The 16,214-nt window shown below is 39.5% G+C and overlaps 1 long non-coding RNA gene across 2 annotated transcripts; it reads left to right on the forward strand.

Annotated features, from left to right (window-relative positions):
- Positions 1-3,047: 3,047 nt before the first annotated feature.
- Positions 3,048-12,170, forward strand: LOC309801625. Of its 2 annotated transcripts, none has more exons than XR_014293620.1 (3): positions 3,048-3,509; positions 10,119-10,280; positions 12,013-12,170. It is a non-coding gene; the product is annotated as an uncharacterized lncRNA (long non-coding RNA). The 2 variants fall into 2 exon arrangements; XR_014293621.1 differs by having other exon boundaries at positions 3,060-3,121.
- The last annotated feature ends 4,044 nt before the right edge of the window (positions 12,171-16,214 follow it).

Genomic DNA, 16,214 nt, shown 5'->3' on the forward strand with positions numbered 1-16,214 from the left:
TTTACAGATAAACAAGAGGAGGAGGCTAAACTAATCTCAGCGTTAATGCATTATAGTTGCAGACATCAGTATACACTCAGCTCAATATAGATATAGATAGTTATATATAGAAATATTTACTGATATGTGTATATACATGGATTAGTATACATATATATTTCTTTGTTCTCTCAGTCAAGAGAGCCTAATCAAATAATAGCCCATTAGCAACAGCACATCTAGAGCCCAGATCTTGGTTTCTATTACTACTCTCCAATAAAAGGAATCAGGGCTCCTCAGAGAAATGACTGATTCTAGGACTGGGGCAGGAAATACACAAAATGAGCCTGGAGCATCTTGTGGTACCAGAAAGTCAGGAAGTGTTAAACACACACACAAACATGCATGCTAAACACAGATACACAGACACACACAAACTCACACACCCCAAAGGGAGTATGTCAAAGGAGCACAGGTGCCAAAAGCAAACGCTCCCAATGGCCAAAGCTGGGACAATTCAAACAACAAAATAAAGTATTATTGGATTATAACCCAAAGGATAAAATAGATATCCCTGAGTCTATACTGATATAAATAAATATCAATAATTGAATAAATTAATGTTTAGGGGAAAATAGACAAATCTGTGTGGAAGAATTCCAAATACTTTATGTACATACTCTGTCCTCAAGGAGGTGGATCATAACTCTCCACTCTTTGGGTTTGTGCTTCACATAGTGACTTCCTTCCAACAAGTGTAATGTGGAAGGGGTGGAGGAGTAACTTTACAGTGGAGAAATCTGAGACACGACCTCAGCCAGGTTATCAAGGTCAACATCAACAGGCAAATCACGTTGATAGCATGTACCCTTGATAAGATGTTATAAAAAAGGCACTTTATCTGGTTGTCCTCCCAATAAACCATAATCCCAGTCTTACCATGAGAAAAGCATTGGACAGTTTACATTAGTGAGGTATGCTACAAAACACTTGATCACTGCTCCTCAAAACCGTCAAGGTTGTGGCTTCCCTGGTGGTGCAGTGGTTGAGAGTCCGCCTGCCAATGCAGGGGACACGGGTTCGAGCCCTGGCCTGGGCAGATCCCACATGCCAGGGAGCAACTAAACCCGTGTGCCACAAGTACTGAGCCTGCGCTCTAGAGACCGTGAACCACAACTACTGAGCCCATGTGCTGCAACTACGGAGGCCCACGCGCCTACAGCCCGTGCTCCACAACGAGAGAGGCCACTGAAATGAGAGGCCTGCACACTGCAACCAAGAGTAGCCCCCGTTTTCCGCAACTAGAGAAAGCCCACGCGCAGCAACGAACACCCAACACAGCCCAAAATAAATAAATTAAATAAATACATTTAAAAAAGAAACTGTCAAGGTTATCAAAAACAAGAAAAGCCTGAGAAACTACCACAGCCCAGAGGAGCCTAAGGGGGCTTGATAACTAAATGTAATGTGGTGTCCTGGATGGAAGCCTGAAATGGAATTAAGGACACTAGGCACAAGCCAAGGAAATCTGAATAAAGTACAGACTCTGGTTAATATTATTGTATTAATATTGGCTTGTTAATTGTAAAAAAGGTACCACACTAGTGTACGGTGTCAATAATCGAGGAAATTGGGAATGAGATATATAAGAACTCTGTATTATCCCCTTAATTTTTCTGTATATCTAAAACCATTCTAAAATAGATATAGTCTATTAGATAAAACAAAAAAGGTAATGATGATTTGATTGTAACATCAGACTAGTGATACTTTGAGATAACTATAAAAACTGCCTTAGGAAATTGTCTGTGGTATCTGCTGGGGATATAGTCACAGGTACTCCTAATATTATTATGGTTTGTTGTCTGCATTTAGATTTAAAGGACATGCTAAATACTAAATTGCAGCTAGAGGTTAGTGAAATTAAAGATGTAATATTCCCATCCAGATTCCACATACACTTTGATACATATTAAGAATCCCCTGCTCTTTGGTGAGGTCTAATTTTATGAAAGTGAAACTCAGAGAGATGAATTAGGTTGTTCTAGCTTTTAAAAAGCCCGCATTCTAGGGTCAAGAATTCTTACTGAGCCTTGTTGAAACTGTTTGCTACACTACCTCCTAATTTTGGAACTGCTAAACAGAGAGCTGGGAACTCTTCCTAGATTAAAAGTACTGCCTTGGCCTTGTGCAATTATACTGTTTAGGTTGCTGGACAAATCCAAGGATAAAACTGGCCTGGACCTAGTGATGGGCAATTCCAAAAGCAAGCTGAATGTGAGAAGTTCACTCACAGAGAACCTTAGTGTCAAAAAGCCTCTCTACTTGGGAATGGCTGAACACCGGGAAAATAAGCCCTGGTTCAGCTGTAAAGAGAGCACATCCTTGGCCTTTTTCCCCCTTAAGTCCGCAAACTGATGATCTGGTCAGCTTAGGAGAGGGAGGGAGGGAAGGAGGGAGGGAGGAAAATGAGAGAGAGAGAGAAACCTGTTAATAGGTGGTGCCAATTTAAAGAGAGAAGGAAAGGGTTTATTATATACGTATATGCTAATATTATTCCTAAAGCCAATTCTGATAAATCCTTCGGGAAAGAAAGAGATGCAGCCACCTGTTAATGTGGCTTCAGCTTCTTTGTTTCCAAATGTTACAGCGGTCACCAGACCAGCCATTCCACTTGGGGCGGGGCCAGGGGGTTAGAGGGGGAACATCTGTCCACTAAGGACACTACTGAACAGCAACAAAATCTTGGGGCGACCCCTCTCTCTTTCCTCGAGTGCTTTCGCTAGCCGGTCCTACTTCCCGACTCCTTTGGGAGTTTCCTGTTCCATTACGTAGGCAAGAGGGCGAGAGGTCCCAGCTTTCCTAATTGTGAGTGGTTTGGCTGGGTGTGTACGTGCGAGTAACTGTGTGTGTGTGTGTGTGTGTGTGTGTTGAGGGAAAGTGGAGCTTGCTACAGGGGCTTAGAAAAACTAGTCGCCAATTTAAAATATTTTTGGAGTGTTTGAATGATATCTTCAAAGCTAATCCCACTCTCAAATTCAGCGAAATGAACAATACAGACAAGGAAGATGAAGAGGGTGGAAAACCCACACAGCGGAATGGAGCTGTCCATGCCGCGGGAGTGACAGGGGAGCGCTCAGAGGTAAGGCGCTCTGCAGAGAAAGTCACTCTGGCTCTTCTCTCTCGGTCCACCAGCCGGCGACGCTTCTTCTGTAAAAGCATTCCTAGAAAATAACCCTACAACCGGGAAGGGTAGCGATCTTTGAGCGCAGTTTCCAGGAGCCGGTCCCCGCAGCAGGGAGAGGCCCCTCTCCCCCCGCGGCTGGCGCGGAATGTGGCGATCCGGCCCGGCGCGGGGGATGACTTCCTGCGGCCGGAGCTCGGCGGCGGGAGCGGCGGGAGCAGCTGCTGCAGCTGGCAGGTGGGGTGGGGGCCGGCCGAACTGACCAAGCACAGACCCGGCGCGGCGGCACTGCGGCCCCGTGGCAGCCGGCGCGGGGACATGCGCTGATTCGATCCCTCCGGAGAAGGTAAGCAGCCCGGCTATTATTAGCCTCGGCCACACTGCGCGGTGCTTTCTGCTTGGTTAGTAATGGGGTTTGTAATACAGAGGGAAGAAGGGGAATATCCCTGCCGCCTTCTGCAATGGGAAAAGGAGCAGCAACTGGAATTGAAATATTAATCAGCCAAGTGCTTGAGATGATTGGAGGAGCGGTGTTACTGGGCAAACAAAGAAGGCGGTCAGCCTCTGTAATCTTAAGATAATCAACCATTGCTGTGCCACACTCGCTTCGATATTGAAGAGGATTCAGAATGGAAAATAATTTGAGTTTCACTTTTACGTTGCTACCTTCAACCTTCGCTTGGTTAATTTCTGGTTTGCGAGCAGCAGGTTCTTGTCAGCAGCCTAGAGAAGTAATCGGAAATCTTCCCTCTCCTTTTGCCTTCCTCAGTCTTCTCCCTTTCCAGTTACTAGAATGGGTCTGCACATTTCAACGTCAAACACCCACTTCAATACTGAACCTTTAGAAAGAATCTCAAATTAGAGGAGAAACTTACCTCCTGGAGTTCAGCTTGGGTTGAGCAGCACTTGTCCCCACTTCTCCCTTCATTTACCATCTTCTCTTGTCAATCATTTCATTGATTCCCCCACCCCCCACCCCGGGGATGCTGTGCTCATTAACAAGCCAGCTCTTGTCAGCTCCTGTCCACCACCTCTGTTCCGTGACTGATTTTTCAAGGACCCAGAAAGGACACTGCCTTATACCATGTTTGGACTATTATCTGTGTCCTTCCCCAAAATACATGGCATGAAAAATCCTTTAAACCCAGTACCAACATGGTTTCCGATAACTCCCTTCGTTGTAGTCACTGCAGCTACCAGATGGGTTTCGAGGACAGCAGAATCTGTTGGGGTGTGAGAAAGAGGGCTATACCTACATATTTTGCTCCACGTGCATAAGAATAGGTGGAAGTAGAAATGCAAATGTCAGTCTGTCCCGTTTTTCTTGAAGCTTTTTTAGTCCAGCTAGGTTGTGAGACACCTAGCTGGGTAGGGTATGGGGCAAGTCCTCCTGCAAAAGCAAGCAGTGTGTTTGTCCTAGGATTCCCCCAATAACCTCAAAAGAGATTCCAGAGAGGCTTTTCCCACAGGCAGTCAGAAAGCCAGGGGAGGTGGCCAAGGTAAACCTCATGTTATTTGGGCATCCTCAAGTTAGTCTCCCCTTTTAGGGGTTCTGACCTAGGATTTTCCCACAAACGCTTTGCTGCTGAGCTCAAGTGCCCATTCTTGTTGCCCACCTAGGGATGTACAATTGAATGATATTCTGTGAAATGGTGAAGATTGCTATGGTGGGGATTACAAATGTGCCACTTCACCAACAGAGAACAGTTGCAGTAAGCCAGACTGTGTGGTGTCTGTGTGCCAATATTCCATTTAAAAAGAGATTTGTTATCTTTAAATCTGAAATTAAAGAGACAGTTTGACTCAAAAGGCCATGGATTTTATTTTAACAAATTAAAATAGGAGACCAATGAAAAAGAGGTCCAGGGTTTATAGATAACCTTCTTACCTTCTTTTTTAAATATTGCTTTAGAACAAGATACTGGTTCTGAAAAATCATGTTACTTCTATTATATATCGTTATTGTTTTTCTGATTACAAATTCTCTATTTATAAATACACTTTGGAAAGAGTTGAGTTGGTTTCTTTGTCTCTATCTTCAGTATATGAGGCAGAAGGAATGGAGGGGGGTGGGCAAATCCCACTCCAAATGGCCCCCTCAGAGAACTGTTCCCCGGACCATGCAAACCTCTGGACCGATATTGTTTTGGCTGGTTGTTATTATTATCTTTAAATGTGGTTTGGGTTTGAAATATTAAATTTTCAATATTCTAAAATTTTGACTCAGGCACACCAACTAGAAAAGAGAACAAAGAACAAGAATAGCAAAACTATTTTCCACCTTTCTTACCTAATTGTAAAATATTTAATTATATGAATAATTATTCTGAATAATAAGTGAAAAACATATTAAAATAATAATTCATTTTTTAGAAAGTAGCCCAAGGTTTATGAAATACAGGTTAGTGCAATTGATCTTAAGTACAGTAAAAATTTCTGTAATTTTGAAAGGTGTTTTTATGTTGAGTATTAGTACTTGAAAATATGCTAATGATGGTTAGAAATTGAAATGTCTGTTACTTGGTTTCTGAAGAAACTGAGTTCTTTGGCAAGAAATGGGTCAGGATTAGGGGACTGGAGCCGCCAAAGCTGGCATCATACCTGCCAGTGATTGTATAGGTGAGATGAATGCATTAAGTTATGGATTAGGGTTGGAGAAGCCTTCTGGGGAAGAAAGAAAACAAGATAGAAAATATAATTTGTTATTTTAGTGCAACTAAGATAATTAAATTTAAGGTATTTCTGAATTTGGACTTCGTTATATTTAAACAATTTCTGAGGAAAGTTTCTAAATTCAAAGCCCTAGGTAGAAATAGTTGTATGATTTCCTAACCGAAACTAATTTATGACTCTATTTCCTTTGTTAAAAACGTTTCCCAGAGAAAGGAAAAATTAATTGCCCCGTGTTAAGGAGGAGTAATACCAAATAGAAGGATGTATTCTATTAGTTGCTAAATGAACTGTAGGAACTTTTTTGTAGATATGACAAGATAGAATTGAAATCAATCTGTTGCTTTCCAATCATGTAAAAAAAAAACATGTAGTCTGGTGGGTGGTCAGTGTTATCAGTAATTTAAGACTTGAGTACCCACTTAGGATTCACAAAGTTGCCCTCTCTTTACAAAAGGCATTTTCTGGTGCTGCATTACTGCCATTAGCTACAATTGAAATAGACTTATCCTGAGATTTTGAAAAACAGAAAAAGAAATAGTAGGATTCATAAGGCTTTGCCTCCACTGAGAATGGGTAGAAAAAGTGCTATTTTGAAAGTTATCAATGGCCTCTTAATTGCCAGATTTCTGCGCTGTTTCAACCTGCTCTTTATGCCTTTATTTTTAAGTTCTCTTCTAAGTTCTTTTTTAAAAATTTTACTGCTTAGTGTTTTATTCACTAAAATAGCATTTTTAATTGAAGTATAGTTGATGTGTAATATTATATAAGTTACAGGTGTAAAATATAGTGACTCACAATTCTTAAAGGTTATACTCCATTTATAGTTATAAAATATTGGCTATATTTTCTGTGCTATGCAGTATATCCTTATAGCTCATTTTATAATAATAGTTTGTACCTCCTAGTCTCCTATCCCTATATTGTTCTTTTTTTTTAAATTAAATACTTGTGTTCAAAAGTATTATTAATAAGTAATACATAAAGAGATATCTCTTTATCTAGTTTCTCACTAATCCCCTTAAATTACCTCATGACCAGCCTAGAACAAGTGCTGTTTATTTCTAGTTTGTGCCTCATGATATCACGACTATATGTCTTCATTTGTTCCTTTCACTCACCCTGCTACACGTTGAAACCTTGCTCACAGCATACACTGCCTCTTCCATGAACCCTTCCCCATACCCACCTTCCTTCTCATTTCAGATGTGTTTCTCCCTTGTCTAAATGCCTGTGGCACTTTCTATTTTGGTCTATCCTTTAGTTTGAACATGATTTGCTGTTGTAAAATAACCCTAGGGAGCAGAGTCTTTGACTAACAACTTTTTATTACCTGAAACTCATAATACAGTGCCCAGCTATGTATATGCAAAGTAGACGTTCAGCAATTTGATTTTAGTGAAGAAATTAGCTATTATTTTCCAGGGGTGTATATCCACCTACTCTAATATCCAAGTTAGGCTCTAAATAGTGTGTGCAGGTACATTTTAGTTTAAAATCCCTATATAATAATATAGTGAAAGTACATTCAAACAGTTATATTCAACAAAAGTTATTGTGAGCTTACATGCCCTTAAGTGGATATTGGCTCATCCGTATCAAAAAGCATAGTAAGCATTACAAAAGAAAACTTTAAAGAAGACATTGTACCAGCTTTCAGTATGCTTTCATTCTACGGAAAACAAGTAAGCAGGGGAAGATGTCTTGCATAAATAAGTACTAGTCTTAAAGCGCTCTGCTAGGTACTTTCATCTATGGTGTATAATTTCATCCTTCTACTATATGCTAATTTTACACTGAGACTCAGAGATCTTACCTAAATGGCAGAGATTCTTTCCACATTCACATGCTGTTCTTTGAAGTGTTAACGAGTGAAGGAAAACTATAAAAACATAATCAGAGTAGTTTAAAATGGTTTTGTGGTCAGGCTTTCCAGTGCTTTTTAAACTTTTGGGTCTTAACATCCCCTTTAATAATTCAATAAAGGCTATGCGTCCACTCCCCAAGTACATACACAACACACACACATAGAATTTTGCCTGTAATTGCAGGTGTTCGCGGGCCTAATAAAGCCCTCCTTTGCAAATGCTTTAAGGACATCTACGCTGGGCTCAGTTTTTCGTTTTGCTTGTTTTATGCTTAATATTTATATTTGTACCTATTAAAATTAAACACATTGTTATCTGTTATAGTTGAGATATAAACCTAAGCAGCTTCGTACTTTACAACTTTTCTTTTTGCATTTTTGTATTCTGTCCTTCTCTCTCACACAAACACACAAATTTATATAAATGAGATCAAATAATACTTTCCTGTGAAGAGAATGCTTAGAATTTATTCTTAACGATGTTTCTATATATCACACATCAGTGTTAGCTATAGTCATCATGTTGTACATTATGTCCATAGTATATATTTATCTTACAATTGGAAGCTTGTACCTTTGACCATCTTCCTCCAATTTCCCCTCCCCTGACCCTCTGTCTCCTGTAACCACAGGTCTGATCTCTTTTTCTGATTGTTTTCTTTTTCTTTAGGTTCCACATATAAGTGAGATCATATAGTGTTTGCCTTTCTTTCTCTGACTTATTTAACTTAGCATAAAGCCTTCAAGGTCCATTTCTGTTGTCTCAAATGGTAGCATTTCTTTGTTTTCTTACAGATGAATAATATTTCAGTGTGTGTGTGTGTGTGTATACATATCATACGTATATATCTATAAATATATAAAACAACCTCTTTACCCATTTGTCCATCAATGGGCACTTAGATTGTTTCCATGTCTTGGCTATTATAAATAATGCTGCTATGAACATGGGGGTGCAGATATCTTTTTGAGTTAGTGTTTTCATTTTCTTTGGATATATTCCCAGAAGTGGAGTTGCTAGATATATGTAGTTCTAGTCTTAATTTTTGAGGATCCTCCATACTGTTTTCCATACTGGCTTTACCAATCTACAATCCCACCAACAGCACAAGGCTTCCCTTTTCTCCACATCCTCACGAGCATTTGTTATCTCTTGACATTTTTGAGGATGACTGTTCTAACAGGTGTGAGGTAATATCTCAATGTGGTTTTAATGTGCATTTCCCTAATGACTAGTGGTATTGAGCATCTTTTCATGTACCTGTTGGCTTTTCGTGTGTCTTCTTTGGAGGAATGTCTATTCGGGTCCTTTGCTCATTTTTTTTAATTGGGTAATTTTTTTTTGCTATTGATTTGTATGAATTTTTTATTTATTTTGGATATTAACCCTTATCAGATATATGGTTTACAAATATGTTTTTCGCATTCTATAGGTTGTCTTTTCAATCACTTTGTTGATTTGTTTTTGTTTTTGTTTGCTGTGCAGAAGCTTTTTAGTTTGATGTAGTTCCATTTGTTTATTTTTTATTTTGTCGTTTGTGTTTTCAGTGTCATATCCAAAAAGTCATTACCAAACCCATGTAATGAGCTTTATTCCTATGTTTTCTTCTGGCAGTTGCATAGTTTCAGGTCTTACATTTGAGTCTTTAATCCAATTCAAGTTAGTTTTGTGAGTGGTATAAGATATTGGTCCAATTTCATTCTTTTACATGTGAATATCCAATTATCCCAGGGTTCCCTCGTATGTAACCTCTCTCTTTTCTCTTGCTGGTCTTAAAATTCTTTCTTTGTTTTTGACTTTTGATGATTTAATTGCAATGTGTCTCAGAGTAGCCCTATTTGAGTTCAACCTATTTGGGCTTGTTTGGACTTCATGGATATGGATGTCCATTTCTCATCCTAGGTTTGGGAAGGTTTCATCCACTATTGCTTTAAATATACTTTTTTTCCCTTTCTCTCTCTCTTTTCTTCTTCTGGGATTCCCATACATGAACATTGTTTACTTTATTGTGTCCCATAATTTCCATAGGCTTTCTTCACTCTTTTTATTCTTTTCCTTTTTGTTCCTTTCACTGGGTAATTTCTAAAGTCCTGTCCTCCAGTTTGCTGATTCTTTCTTCTGCATGGTCGAATCTACCTTTGAAACTTTCTATTGAATTCTTCAGTTCAGTTACTGTGTTTTTAAAATCTAGTGTTTCTGTTTCTTTGATGTTGCTACATCCTTGTCAAACTTCTTGTCTTGTTCAAGCATTGTTTTCCTAATTTCACTTAGCTGTCTGTGTTTTCTTGTAGTTCACTAAACTTCCTTAGGAGGATTATTCTGAATTCTTTGACAGTTCATAGATATTCTTTTTTTTTTTTTTTTTTTGTGGTGTGTGGGCCTCTCACTGTTGTGGCCTCTCCCGTTGCGGAGCACAGGCTCCGGACGTGCAGGCTCAGCAGCCATGGCTCATGGGCCCAGCCCGCTCTGCAGCATGTGGGATCCTCCCGGACCGGGGCACGAACCCGCATCCCCTGCATCGGCAGGCGGACTCTCAACCACTGCGCCACCAGGGAAGCCCAGATCTTCATTTTTTTAAGGTCAGTTATTGGAGTTTTATTACTTTCCTTTGGTGGTGTCCTATTTGCCTAATTTTTGTGATCCTTGATTCCTTACATTGGTATCTGCATATCTGAATAATTGGGCTCTTCCTCCAGACTTAACTGGGTATTATATTCAGTAGTAGTAGTACATGGGGCTATGAATTAGTTTCCTGGCAGAGAATCAGAGCTTGTATAGGACCTGGCTCTGGACAGGACCCAGAGCCTGTATAGTTCATTGTTTGGGAACCCAAATCAGGCCAGAGTGTGCACTTAATTCCCTGGTCAGGTGAGGGCACTGGTTTTGCCCTGCAGAAGGGGGAGGCCACAGGCTGTGCTGTCTGTTCAAGTGCCACTGTATCTAGGGCTGTTTAATGGGCTGTACAGCTTCCCATGTTCTCTGGTTAGGTTCCCCAGTTGGACGTGCTGAAGGCTGTATTCAGTGATGAGTAGGGCTATGAATTAGATTTCCTGCCTGGGTGCAGCAGGAGAAGCAGCTCTAAAGCCAGTAAAGCTCTTTGTTGTCTTAACTCAAGCTGATCCACACTCCACGTTCTGTGGCTGAACTGGCTTTGCTTTGCAGACTATCAGCTCTGTCTACCCTTCTCTAGGCTTGAGCACTGCTGGGCCACACAGTTTCTAGGAGTTGTCACCAATCCTTCTAGTCAGATGGGCCAGGAAGACACTCTCCACAGCAGATGGGATGGGGCTAGTCCCAGTTCCTTTGCCTGGGTGGGATGAGGAGGGACCACTCCAGGTGACTCTTAATTTCTCAAACAGGCTCCCCAGTTGGGAGGAGCTGGGAGCTCCTCTCAGCCTTGGATATGAATGAATCTCCCTGCCTGTGCATGGTACAGGATCCCTCCACATCTGATACTGGCTCTGCTTTGTACCAGAGCCAGTGATGAGCTCTGGCTGCCTGCCTCTTGGCTGGAGCACGACTGGGCCAAATGGCTTCCAGGATTTATTGCCAGCGCTTTTGGTCAGATGGCCAGAAGACACTCTCCACAGTGGGTGGGCTGTGACTCTGCTCTTTCCCTGGGTATGGGCAAACCAGGTTCAAGGGCCAGATGCGTATCAGGTGGATCTGTACCCTGCTGAGTTCCCCGGTTGTAGTGTCCCACCAACCTGGCTCTGTAGATAAGCAAAGGTGCCAGTTGTGATCACTACTTGGGCACTGCAGGTATGAATTCCATCGGTCGCAATCCATGTGCTGGCTGTTGCATGCCCCTTCCCCCTTCATCACAGTCCAACTTTTAGTGGTCAAACCCTGCAGATTCCCCTGCAATCCCAGTGGAGCAGGTTAGAGCAGTGGCTCCCACAAAGCAACCCCAATGCTAGTGGTGGTGCTTGCTGTCCCCCAGTTCTCTTCTCCTACTGGAGGAACCAGAGGTTCAGGGGAGACCTCACCCATGGTGCTCCACTGGCTTGGGGGAGGGGCAGTGTGGTCAACGTGTAGCTCCTTTTCTCACCCTTCTAATGCAGTCTGTCTTGGTCTCTGTGGTGCACGGGGGTGCTTCAGCCTCACCTCCATGTTCTAGGATTCTCTCGAATAGTGTCCTGTTTCCAAATAATTGTTAGTTGTTCCTCCTGTGGGGGACGTGGAGCCAGGAATGACCTTGGTGATGTCACCCCACTCTGGGCTTACTTTGACAATATGTGTGTCCTTTATAGCCCAGACATTTCTGGTACTTGAAATGAGGTTCTCCTTTTATTGTTCTCCCTGCTTTAGGACCTAAACTGGGAGCTCTTCATTAGCACTGGCACAAAGGCTGCTGAGATGACTAGGAAGCAAGTGCCAAGGAGGATAGTGAATCAAAGAACCTTGATTCATGGAAAAGGAATCCCAGAAGGAGCTCTAAACGTTACACATTCCAAAGGATTTATTCAGGGTTTCCCAATCAAAATCAGTTTTACAAAAAAGAAACAGTTCTCAGACTTCGAGTAGTATACTGCCAAGTATGTGGAAGAACATTGCCAGCAGTTGAGTGGTGTGGTCTGCTTTGAAATATATTCAGTTTGCTTAGGATGGACATATGTCTACTTCAAAGTTACTATTTCTTTCTAGTAATGCTGTCTACAGTACTATATTTGCTTTTGGCAAGTTAAGAAAACAATGACATCCCTCCCAGGTTCTAAAACAATTACCAGCATAAAAATACATTAAACTTTTTAGCTGATACTTAAGGAAACCAGTACTAGCTAGCATTCCTACTGATGCTAGTATTCAAAGAGAGGCGTGACAAAACCATTAATCTAGAAAACACCAGGTTGGAAAGATGGAGAGAAAGAACTCAAGAGGACTACTTAAGCTGTTGCTTTCTTTACATGTCCCCAAATATGATAATAACCATATAAGCTCCTAAAATAAGTGCAATTTTATGCAAACTTCATAGTATGCCTAGTATGAGGTAAATTTGTACTTTATTTTATAGTATATTTTTATTTTTTATTTTGGTAAAATGTCCCATAATGTAAAATTTACCATTTTAACCATTTTTAAGTGTATCATTTATTGGTATTAAGTACATTCACAATGTTGAGCAACCATTACCATTATCCATTTTAAGACCTTTCTTGTTATCCCAAACAGAAACTGTATGCACTAAACAATAACCCCTTATTTCTCCCCTCCCCTTAGCCTCTGGTTAACTCTATTCTATTTTCTGGGTTTATAATTTGCCTATTCTAACTACCTCATATAAGTGGAATCATATAATAGTTGTCCTTTTGTGTCTGGCTTCTTTCACTTAACATAATGTTTTCAAAGTTTATCCATGTTATAGCATGTAGCAGCATTTCATTCCTTTTTAAAGCCATACAATGTATAGTGATTTTTAGTTGCAAAACACTTTTAGTACATTGTGTTTCTATTATATTAATGATATCTAGCATATATCACTACCATATTACCTTTAGTAGATGCCCAGTAATGTGTACTATGAGTGAGCCATAATTTCATTCAGTCAAAACCCATTGATAAACATTTATTAAGTTCCAAACAGTTTTATGATTTCAAGAAATGTGGTAATGGGCATAGAGGTTCATGTCTTTATGTCCTGGAGCTTTTACTTTTGATGGAAGAATTCTTGGAGTGGCATGGAATGGTATTGTTGGGTCAGAGATTATGCAGAAACATTTATCATTTGAATACATACATTGACTATAAAAACCATCAACTTCTTCAACAGATAATATTCCTGTATTTTATGTAACCATTTGTGACTATCTTAAAAATGAATGCAAGTAATGTAAGGGAATCCACTTAATGTGATTTGAGCAAGGAAACAGTCTCACTTTTTTCATTTCTAGTTCATGGAAGAAAATTCCTATACACAAGTATTGAAATATTTCAAGTCTCTGGATCACACATTTCATCATTTCAAAAATATTGCAGAGTACATCACGGATGTCAGTCAAGTCTTGTAACAACAGTGTAGAAAACTAGTAACATTTATAGCTAGTTTGTTTTTAAGCTTCAGCAATGGATCAATTCTATCCAGCCTAATCTGTAATTTTAATTAGATTAATTTTTAAAATAAAAAAGATTAATTTTTAATTTAAAAGTATTTTTAGTTCATATTTATGTACCTGCATTATGGTAAATCTTTTATTTTGTTGTTTTTTTTCTTAGTTTCTCTTCAGAGTATCTTTTAAAATTTATTTTTAAACAGAATAATTAAAGCCCAAAGATGAGAATGTCTCATTTAAGATAAACTAAAGGACGTTGGAATAGCTGAAGTATGAACACAATTGGCACAACTTTTCACTACCCTCCTTAGAAGAAGACTGTTTTGATTTGCATGGTCCAAGAAAGGAGAAACAGATAACTTGCTGGGGATTGCATCCTGCTTTACTTAAATTAGACATTAACAGGCTAAAAGGGCAAGGATGAAGCAACCTGTTTATAACATATTTTTGAAAAGCTACTTAAAGGTGAAGGGTGGCAAGAACACAGACAGACACACCCTAGACATTTCACTACAATATTTTAAGGTATGCCTTTTCTTTGGTTGATAGGGATGGAGGGACCTATTAATAAACATTTCTCCTATTTACTTTTGTCTTTATTGCTGTCTAATCAAACCCTCATTAAAAAACAGACATAAAACAAATAAGCATTCTGACTTTTGCCTGAATAAGCAACAACAAGCTCACATCTTAAACAATGGACTGCAGTGGCGATGAGACTGAGGATCCTTGGTCATTGCAACAGTAGCAGCAACACAACCTGCTTTGTTCCTTCTGTTGTATACTGCAGAATCTGAGTAAATAGAGAGAAGTCAGTGATACCTTTAGTGCCATTTCTTACACTCCTCTCCATGATCTTTCACACTCAGGTTCTCTGGTCATCTCAATGTAGTGAAAAACCACCAGGATGTTAATACCCTCTATCCATTCACAAAACTTAATGCTTCTGAGACTTGCAGAAATAATGTTGAATCTGAATTGGTGGTACCCAATAGAGTCACTAAGAATAATCCGTCAGACTCACCAAATCCAAATTCAGATTTAAAGGCCATCAAATTTTAAAGATAATGAAGATTTTAAGATTTCCATATTTATTATATATGGTCATATGTAAAAATTTAGAAAAGTAAAATTACATGTATAGGTTTTTAATTATAAGCTATATTCACTGGAGAATTAATGCATTTTTAAAAGGATTCATTCTGAAAAGATTACATTAGCACTTTTTTTAAACCACTACCCTCAAAAATAAATTGTGACAAATCATTGTTCACCCAAGTTTATGTCTCATCTCAAGGAAGTGAGTTGTTCTTGGGGAAATTGCTTTCATCTAATTTGTGCTTTCCTGCAGTGGATCAAGCTGAAATGAAATGGGGCTGACATTCTTAACTATTATTACGTGCCCACATTTACCAGAATTACCTAATGATCAGTACCGAAGAGTTTTATAATAAATAAATATGTATGTACTGAGAGTCTCCACTGATAAAAGTTAGTTGAGACATGGCTGGTGATCCCATAGAAGAGATATCTAGCTTATATTTCTTACATCATCTCCATAGGAGAAAGCAATCCAGGATTGCAAAGCAAGGCATGAGACAGTAGCATCTGGTGTATTTTATAAATGTTTAGATTTCTAGGGAGCTCATTGGTATTACATATTGTGGTAAGCACTCAAATGTAAACTGTTACTTTAAAATAGTAAAATATCAAGACCGTACAAATTCCTGCAACTTAAATGGTCAGTTTGGTATTTGGCTTTATGATAGGCATCTGCAAGATATTTATTAAACAACCAAATGAACCAATACCATTTAATTTTGAAAACTGCCTTCCTAATACAAAAGAATTGGTATTCTACACAAGTTCCTTGTGATTATTTTTGTAGGTGTGGTGGGAATGAATTACGGATGGCACTACCCTTTCTCCTGTTTCTTGTCTGAGGTTTTGGTAAGGTGGAAATTAGAGATGATGGACCTTAAAGTTTGAGCAGTTCAAGACACTCAACCAGTAAGTCAGAAAGAGAAAGACAAATACCGTATGCTAACACATATACATGGAATCTAAGAAAAAAAAAAAGGTCATGAAGAACCTAGGGGTAAGATGGGAATAAAGACACAGACCTACTAGAGAATGGACTTGAGGATATGGGGAGGGGGAAGGGTAAGCTGTGACAAAGTGAGAGAGTGGCATGGACATATATACACTACCAAACGTAAAATAGATAGCTAGTGGGAAGCAGCCACATAGCACAGGGAGATCAGCTCGGTGCTTTGTGACCACCTAGAGGGGTGGGAAAAGGAGTGTGGGAGGGAGGTAGACACAAGAGGGAAGAGATATGGGAACATATGTATATGTATAACTGATTGACTTTGTTATAAAGCAGAAACTAACACACCATTGTAAAGCAATTGTATTCGAATAAAGATGAAAAAACAAAAAACAGTGAGTAGAATTCAAATA

Source organism: Mesoplodon mirus (genome assembly GCF_964341445.2).
Source record: "Mesoplodon mirus genome assembly, contig: SUPER_3_unloc_1, whole genome shotgun sequence".
Lineage (NCBI taxonomy): Eukaryota > Metazoa > Chordata > Mammalia > Artiodactyla > Ziphiidae > Mesoplodon > Mesoplodon mirus.